At 33.6% G+C, this 9,289-nt stretch overlaps 1 pseudogene; it reads left to right on the forward strand.

The window, feature by feature from the left end:
* Nucleotides 1-5,878, forward strand: part of LOC101275073 (UDP-glucuronosyltransferase 2C1-like) — a 37,654-nt pseudogene extending 31,776 nt beyond the window's left edge.
* Nucleotides 5,879-9,289: the final 3,411 nt, after the last annotated feature.

Genomic DNA, 9,289 nt, shown 5'->3' on the forward strand with positions numbered 1-9,289 from the left:
ACTGTTGTGGTGTCAAAGGTTTAAAAACATTCATTACTTAATCACTTAGGACCTCAGTTTGCTTGTGTATTACCTGGAGTCATCAAACCTGATTAATTCTAAGTTAACTGCCTCCTTCTGATGGGATGTGATTCTAAAAGTTTTCTAATAGAGTAAATGCACTTGTCTTAGCAGGTTCTGTGGAGATACACAGGAAAAGAAACCAGAAACACTAGGAGCAAATACCCGGCTATATGGATGGATTCCACAGAATGATCTTGGGTAAGACCAAAGAGAAGCAAAATTAAATAATTTTGCTTAATTACGAATGAGGAATAATCTGAATGATTACTCAATAACAGATAAGTTGTATTCAAAATAAGAAAAAAAACTTAATTTCTTCTTCACATTTCTTCTGGAGCTTGTTAAAGAAAAACTTATTCATGACACTTGTTAAAGACTGTAAGGCACACTTTAGCCAAGACCACCATGATAAGTACAGTAACTACTGCAATGGACTTTTACAGTAAGACAGAGAGATTGGACTAAACTGCATGCAGAAAGAAAAGTGGGAAATTTATAACCAAAGTGCAGAGAGGGAGGTCAGTGGATGGAAAATCACTAGAAGAAACATCAGGGTCAAGGGAGGACGCTGGCAAAACTAACCTAATCCGATTCTTGTTCACAGCAGGGCAGGGTGATCAGCCATCACTTGGGGGATGGTGAAAGAGGAAGCAGCAGCTCAAAAGAGTGATCAGGTATCAGTACTGGGAGAATCTAGCTAAACTGACTTTAGAAGGATGGTTGCTAAAATTGGGCAATGCAGAGATAAACAAAAAGCCCCCAAATCAGGGTCTACTTGAAAAGAGAGTTCAGAGGAGCCTGACTAGAGTTTGGTCAAATATGGAATCTTTGTCAAGCACTAACATAAATATGGTATTTATAATTCTTCCGTTTATGATACAATCTCTCCCTCCTCAGAATCAGAGCCAAAGAAAGTACCTTTACATCAGGCTATCATTATCTTTTGTATAGAATATTGCAACACTCTCCTGGCTTTCTGTATCCATTATCTTCCTCGTCTCTTCACTTTTCCCACAGTAGCTATTTGAAAAAAAAATCTGATAAGCCATTTCACCATCTACAATATTATAAATGGTTCAAATTACTTATAATCAATTCAAAACCCAATTTTTAAAACAGAGTACTACATGAACTTGCCCAGGTCGATCTTTCTAGCCTGTTATGCCAACATTCTCACATTGAAACCCTGCACATCTCAACTCCCTTTCCCTATTAAAGCAAGCGTTTGTTTTCTTAAAACCCTCCATTCCTTTTTATTAAAGTATTCTCACCCCAGCAACTGTCCAACGTCAAGTGCTCTCCATCGGTTAACTCTGCACAAACTTTTCACAGGTGTGGAATGACTTAATTGCTGGAATTACTAATTGCTGCTTAGCCTGGAATAATTAATTGCTGCTTTCTTTAGAGCCTATAGGAATTTATATATGGCCTCATGGCACAGAATTATGCAGAAGATGCTACCTAATTGAATTAATGATTTATAAAGGTGTCATGATTTTCTGTATCTGAAACTCTTACTAATGATATATATTTTATTTTTAGGTCATCCCAAAGCCAGAGCTTTTATTACTCACTGTGGAACCAATGGGATCTATGAAGCTATTTACCACAGGGTCCCTATGGTGGTAATTCCCCTGTTTGGTGATCAGCATGATAATATTGCTCATATAAAAGCCAAAGGGGCAGCTGTTGAATTAAATTTGCACATAATTACGAGTTCCAATCTCCTTAACACTTTGAACACAGTTGTTAACAACCCTTCCTGAGTATAGACTATATTCTTTTCTGAGAAGCCTCGGTATTTTAAAAGGAGTAAATTGTCTCATTCAGTTAAATTGATTACTTTTACATAATCACCAGGACATAACTAACATCAAATATGATTGTCTTACACTTCTCAAATTCTATGAAAGTATTTAGATTCACCTACTGTTACTGGGTAATAGATTACAACCTGAAAGAAATACTAAATTTATTTAAAGAAACTAAGCTGCTGTTAAAGAGACACAAATATTTTTATTAATAATACTTATTGTTTATCTCTTAAAAATGCAGATGTTAACACTATAAAGAATTTAGACAGTATTAAAAAAGCATAGAGAAATAAAAATGAAAAATCACTTAACTCTCCACATGCAGCTATAACCATCAGTATAGAAATATTACTTTAGGTATTTCCTCGTGCTAATTTATAACTAGAAAAAAAAGATAGAAATACTTTTATAAAAATAGGATCATTCTACTTGTTAATTAAAAACATCCTATATTGGTATATTTTAATTGAAAACAAGAGAAAGACAGTGAAGTAAAGAGTGTGAGACAGTGAGATCCAAATGGAGACATAGAAGACCCCAGCCTCCCTGTCCCCTGACAAAGATCGACAATTAGACACGACAGTACCCATAAACAAAAACATCTCTGGGAGAGCTCTAAAGTCCACTTAAGGAATTTTAGCAACACTGTGGAACTAAAAAATCCTGAGAATAATCACACAAAAACAGAATGAAGACAGCTTCATTTTACCCATATCATCCCATTTCCAAGCCAGCATTACTCAACACCAAGAGGGAACTTCCCAGCTAGAAAGAGTTTCTCAACAGGAAAGGGTGAGTCAAGTGACCAGGTTCTAAAGCCTTTTGGGGCACAGAAATTGAAACACAAATCCTAAATTGTAGCTACTACAAAGCTACAGATCTTCTAAAAGTATGGTACTGGCATAAAAACAGACACATAGACCAATGGACAGGATTGAGTGTCCAAAAGTAAACCCTCACATATAAGGTAAAACAATATTTAACAAGAGAGCCAAGAATACTCAATAAGAAAACAGTTGTGTCTTCAATAAATGGTGCTGGGGAACCTAGATAATCTCATATAGGAGAATGAAATTGGACCCCTATCTTACCTCACTTACAAAGATTAACTAGAAATGGATTAAAAACTTAAACATAAGACCTGAAACCATACAACTCCTAGAAGAAAATATAGGGAAAAAAAACCTCCTTGACAAGGGTCTTTGTAACAATATTTTGGATATGCCAACGACAGCACAAGGAACAAATACAAGAATCAACAAGTGGGCTACATCAAATTTAAAAGCTCCTGCACAGCAAAAGAAATGATCTACAAAATGAAAGAAAACGTACAAAATGGGAGAAAATATTTGCAAATTAGATATCTGATAAGGTTAAAATACAAAATATATAAAAACTCATATAACTCAAGTAAAGAAAAATTTAAAAATTAGTAGAGTTACTAAATAAACATTTTTCCAAAGAAGATGTACAAATGGCCAACAGATACATGAAAGGGGGGTTGACATCAGTAAGCATCAGAAAATGCAAATCAAAACCACAATGAAATATCACCTCATACCTATTAGAATGGCCATGAACGAAAGAAAAGGTATAACAAATGTTGGTGAGGAAGTGAAGAAGGGTGTTGGTAGGAATGTAAATTGCTGTAACCACTATGGAAAATAGGATGGCGCTTCCTCCAAAAATTTAAAATAGAACTACTACATCATTCAGCAATGCCACTTTGGGGTATACATCTAAAGGAAATTACAACGGAATATGGAAGAGATACCTGCATTTCTATGTTCATTGTAGCGTTATTCATAACAACTAAGATATAAAAACAACCTAATTATCCATCAATGGATAAATGGATAAAGAAGATGTGGTATATGTATGTAAAGAAATATTATTCAGCAAAGAGAAAGAAGGAAATCCTGCCAATTTGTGTAACATGGCATTGTTCTAAGTGAAATAAGTCAGGCAGAGAAAGTCAAATACTATATGATATCACTTATATGTGTAATCTAAAAAGTCAAATTCATAGAAACTGAAAGCAGGTTGGTGGTAACTAGAGTCTAGGGGTTTGGGAAGTGAAGAGATGTTGGTCAAAGGGTACAAACTTTTAGTTTGAAGTGCATAAGTTATAGGGATATTTGTACTGCATGGTGATTAGCTGTGATTATAAATAAATAAAAATATTCTCAACAGCAAGTGATTATATTTATCATTTTAGTGTATTTCAAATAAATCAAATATATTCTTGGAAAAAAATAAGCTATATTAAAATTAAAAGAATTGCCACGGTTAGAGAGATTTTTTTAATATTAGATAAATTCTTACTAAAATTTTCCTATAATTCTATGTACAAATATTTACATTAGAGTTTAGAATAATTACTTTTTAAATATTTCCAATTTTGGTCAATATAGAATGACTTTTCACTATGAAGTCACTTTTAAACTTCCCATTCATGTCACCTAAACATCACATCTTAATTTTTGTTTGCTGTATTATCATTATAACATGTTCAAAACTTACAAGGTACACATTTTGTCCACGACCAAAATTTCGAATAACATTTAGCCTTAGTTTTGTATTTATATGGATTTAATGATGCACTTTCTTTTTATTGCAGTCTCTCTATTCCTGGAGGATTTTCTTTTCATTAATTTTTTATCTGACAGATATTTTGTTTTTGGGTCTTAGAGGGTTTCTTGTTGCTATTTCCTTGTTTCCTTGAGATATATTCAGAAGTATTTATTCCTTAAATTCTTGGTATTAAGAAAGGCCTTTTTTTTTTTTAAACCAAAGAGCAACAAGGATTTGATGTTTTTCTGATTTACCGTTCCCTTCCTCAGAACTTTCTACATGCTCTTCCACTATCTTCTACAATTTAATGTTCTATATTCTCCATCAATGATGACTGCACTTCAGTGTGGGAGAATAACCTTCCTCCTTCAACTCTTTCACAGATACAAGGAAATCCTTTTTCTAAATCAGCCATTCAAAACCTTAAACCAAACCTTGGTCTGGTCTTTGTTCTATGACAGAAGTTAGAAGGGTTAGTGTTCTAGCTATTGCCATTGTTCTATCTCAACACTGGCACTTGCATCCCTCTGTAGATTGAAGCAAAGAGTCCAGCATCTACTCACTTTCAGGCCCACTTCTTGCCCAGACGGTCACATGAAACTTATTGGTTTCATCTGGAATGTCAGGGCCATGAAAATCACAGACTGAAACCATTTCCTGTTACTATTGAAGACTAGCTCCTTGCTAACACTGACACTCCAGACAGAACCTGGGGAAGGGCAGAGTGGTGGGGGGAAGGGTTCCTTTTTCATAAACTTTCCCCTCATTGCTGCTTCTTGTCACTATCATGTTCCCAATACTACACTCATCAAATGAAACCAAATTATGTATTCTCAACCTACATATTCTACATTCCTATTTCTGAACTTTCAAAATGCTATTTCCAGTTAGAAATTCTTTTCTCCCCTGCCTCCAATCATTACTGAGACTATGAAACATCCAACAAATTCCAGCTGATAGGCCACTATATCTAGAAATATCTCAAGAGGAAACAAACTTTCATATGCATTCTGACTCTTGGTGATATCATTTATGACACAACTTATTATATAATTATGTAATATACTTTTAATAATATATAACAGTTTTAGGTATATCATGTCCTTAACAAATTTTTCAAGTTGCTATCTGTATATTCAATTTTAGCTATAAAGAGAATGCTATAAAGTTAGCAAGAATTCACCATGATCAGCCTATGAAGCCTCTGGAATGAGCAGTTCTTCTGGATTGAGTTTATCATGTGCCATAAAGGAGTCAAACACCTTTGGCCAGCCATCCACAACTACACCTAGTACCAGTACAATTCTTTTTATGTGATTGGGTTCCTCCTAGCATGCGTGGCAACTTTTATATTCCTGATCACTAAATGTTGCCTGTTTTGTTGCTGGAAGTTTGGTAAAACTGCGAAGAAGAAAAAGAGAGAGTAGTTTTTTTTTAACAGTTCGGCTGGAAACTTTGGTAGGATCCATCTGAATTAACCCAGCCACTGATTAGAATAGATTCCTCTCCTACTTCCCCAGGTTCTTGTCCATTCCTCAGCTTATCAAGTCACAGATCAAAGACTCACCCCAAAAATATGCCACATGATTCAGAATTAAGGTTTAAATTAATCTGTTCTTTAAAAGACAATATAAACAATTAAACACATGGAAGTTATTACCATTAAAGCCTCAGTGCTTTGTTTCTTTCTTTCAGTTCAACCAAATGAGATGCTGTTTGAGACCTTAGGAACATAATGATTAATTCTATTTTCAGTACTGCTCATGTTGAATATTTCCTAAATAACATCGTTTTGGGTCCAGTGTATGAGAATTATTGTGTATTATCTAAAGGAACTAGACAAGAAGTAATGTAAAATATTACTCTAGCCAGAGCTGCCCTTCTGGTCAGGAAGATCAGGAAACTGTCAGGGTTTCTAATTTGCTGTAAAGCAGATTTTACACCATCAATTTCCTTTCACATGACATGTCAGACTTTGTCCCTCTTGGAATACAAAACACTATTTTTGGTCTTTGATTTGAAGATTTCCCTTCATTTGGATATTAATAATGATAGTACTTCATTTGTATTGTAACACTTCGTGGCTTCAGAGAACTAGCTGATTATCATATGTTAGCATGGTTGATGATATGATGGAGCAGAAGTAAATGATTGGAATTTCATTCCTACCCTTTTAAATTAATTTAAAAGTTTATTTAATTCTTTCCTACATTAATTTTACTTACAATGTACATATTTGAAAAGAAGAAGCAAATTACTTAAGAGCTACTCTGCAAATACTTTGGGAAGAAAATGTATTTCTCAGAAATGCTATTTTCTATGGGTATGATTTCTCCATCAGAAACTCAAGAGTTTACCCATTTCTTCCTTTTCTTTTGTCCCATCACTTCCCCTGGTCCTCTCATGAACTGTACTGGGACAGCTATAATAAGCACAAGTACCTAGGCTTCTTATTAACTAGCATCAGTCAGAAATCTGCAGTAAACATGAAGACACAAGTTCAATTTTAATAAAAATAAAGAATATATTTTCCTTTCTTTTCTAAAAAGTCTATCTTCCATTATGTTTGCCAGTGTTTTGCCCTTGAGGTCAAAATATTATTTAACTGTGATGGTATTACATAGTAGTAACCAAGTTCATTAAATGATTTACCACAGAGTTTGAAATTTATAACTCAAGTTTAAGAGGCCTAAAATTATAGCTCTATCTTAGAATAGTTATAAATCATTTGGGCAATTATCTTCTTTGTTACAGGAATAGTGGCACAAATAAGAACAAGATAAAGATAAATTTATTCTTAGGTGTGGAATTAACTATAAAGAGATATACAAAAAAAGATATTTTCTCAATTTTATGAGGTTTTGAGATAATTAACTAATTATAATGCTTTAAGGTACATATTTTGAAAAATGTAAACACAATGCTATCTTGTTTACAATCTAATTAATGTAATCGAAGCAATAATTTACCATAGTGCTAAATCATTTATTCTGGCAATAAGATAATGTTATTTCCTAAAATGCTCTATAAAATCATAGTTTAATCTTTGGTTATTTTATACCAATGTCAAGATATCCCTTCACTTTTTTCATTATTATCAAATGATGTAACATAAAGGAGTTTAAGTAAACTCAAGATTTGGATACCTTGTTAGCAATTTCTGAGTTTATTCAAAAGAACTACCCTGGCAAATAAACAAATATATTCTATCTTGTAGAGACCAAAGTTTTTCTTAAACACAAATATTTACCTATTTAAATCATCTATACATTACTATATTAAATATATTAACAATCTGGTAATAATTTTAGGTGTGTAGAAGCTAAACCTTTGTAACATATCATATTTTTTCTAGTTTAAGTTTTAATAAAAACATATTTTTCAGGAGTTTGATGACCTCTGGCTTTTCCAGTCAGTTAAAATAACATGTCTTAAAATACTTTATTTTTAAACTATTTACTATTCATATGTGACTATATTATAGAATCCTGCTCAATTTTCTTCTGTATCATGACCATTGAAAACACTAATAGGTAGATGCAAGTATTTTGTACATTACATGCATACATATGTGAATACAAAGTCACTTTCTATACATCACAAAAAAGTGATTTATATTTTATGTTTTGATTTTCAAACTTGCTTGTTTTTTACAATGAAGGATTTGTTTCTCTTATGTTCTACATGTTTTACCAAAAATAATGATTCACCTGTATCTTAGATTTAACATACTCCCTAATTTAGGAGAATATTAACTGTATTTTAAACAGTAATACATTTGGGACTTAGAAGCGTCTGCTGCCTATAAAATAGAGAACCATAAGTTCTGCAATGAACATTGAAACCCTACCAACCTGCTTCTCAATTTCATTTCCTCCCCAGGTTGTTTGCTTCTGAATTCCATTCCAATTCTACCAAAGTTCTAGATTCTGGCTCTAAACTTAGCCAAAGAGGCTGAGATCCTAATCTCTCATTGTCAGTTCCTGCCATTCATTTCCCCCAGAGACAATCTTTAATACACTCAGATGAAATCTTCTATGATATCAGCAATCCATATGACACCATGAAATGAAGGCGCCTTTCATGCTTAAAGGAATTGTCAGATGATAAAATTATGATCTTTTCATGAAGGGAAGCCACCCCACTATCCTGGAGATCCTTTGCCCTCATGAACATGCCTCAGTTTAGACCTTGTCTCCTTTGCAGGACTCCTAGACATAAAGTCTCATCATGCAGATTATGATAGGGGAGATCCTAAAACTCATGGAGAGTTTGCAATAAACTAGATCTTTCTTCCTTTGTTGAGATAAAACTGCTATTTCATCGATAATTACTAAGAACTGAGTGAAGATTCACTGTCCAGGTGTCATGATGGTATCATCTTACCTGTGTGAGAGGTATAAGAAATCACTGCTGGTACTATTACTCCTGCACCATCCCTTTGCAGTTAACAGCCATCTTCCATTCCAGTCTTCACAAAACCCGATGCAATACCTCTGGAGAATCCTAACATGAGAAATGTGAATTTATCCATTACTTTCATATGTTTACAAGGCAAGATGATGAGGATATTGTTCCCAAATTAGTTGCTACACTTAAAAGCTTATATCACTCACAGAATGAATGTTTACTTAGAATCTGTATCCAAATCCTTTTCAAAGGAGATTCTCCTCTCATTTCAGGTCAATAGATTATTGATAGCATAAAAACAAATCTATCCCATGACATGCATCTTTCCCTTCCTACTTCTAATTTGATGGGAATTCCTGGTAAGATCATTTTAAAATATAACTTACCTGGACTACAAAGGCAGGATACAAAACAAAGTTCAGAAGAAG

This window comes from Orcinus orca, chromosome 4, assembly GCF_937001465.1.
Source record: "Orcinus orca chromosome 4, mOrcOrc1.1, whole genome shotgun sequence".
Taxonomy (NCBI): domain Eukaryota; kingdom Metazoa; phylum Chordata; class Mammalia; order Artiodactyla; family Delphinidae; genus Orcinus; species Orcinus orca.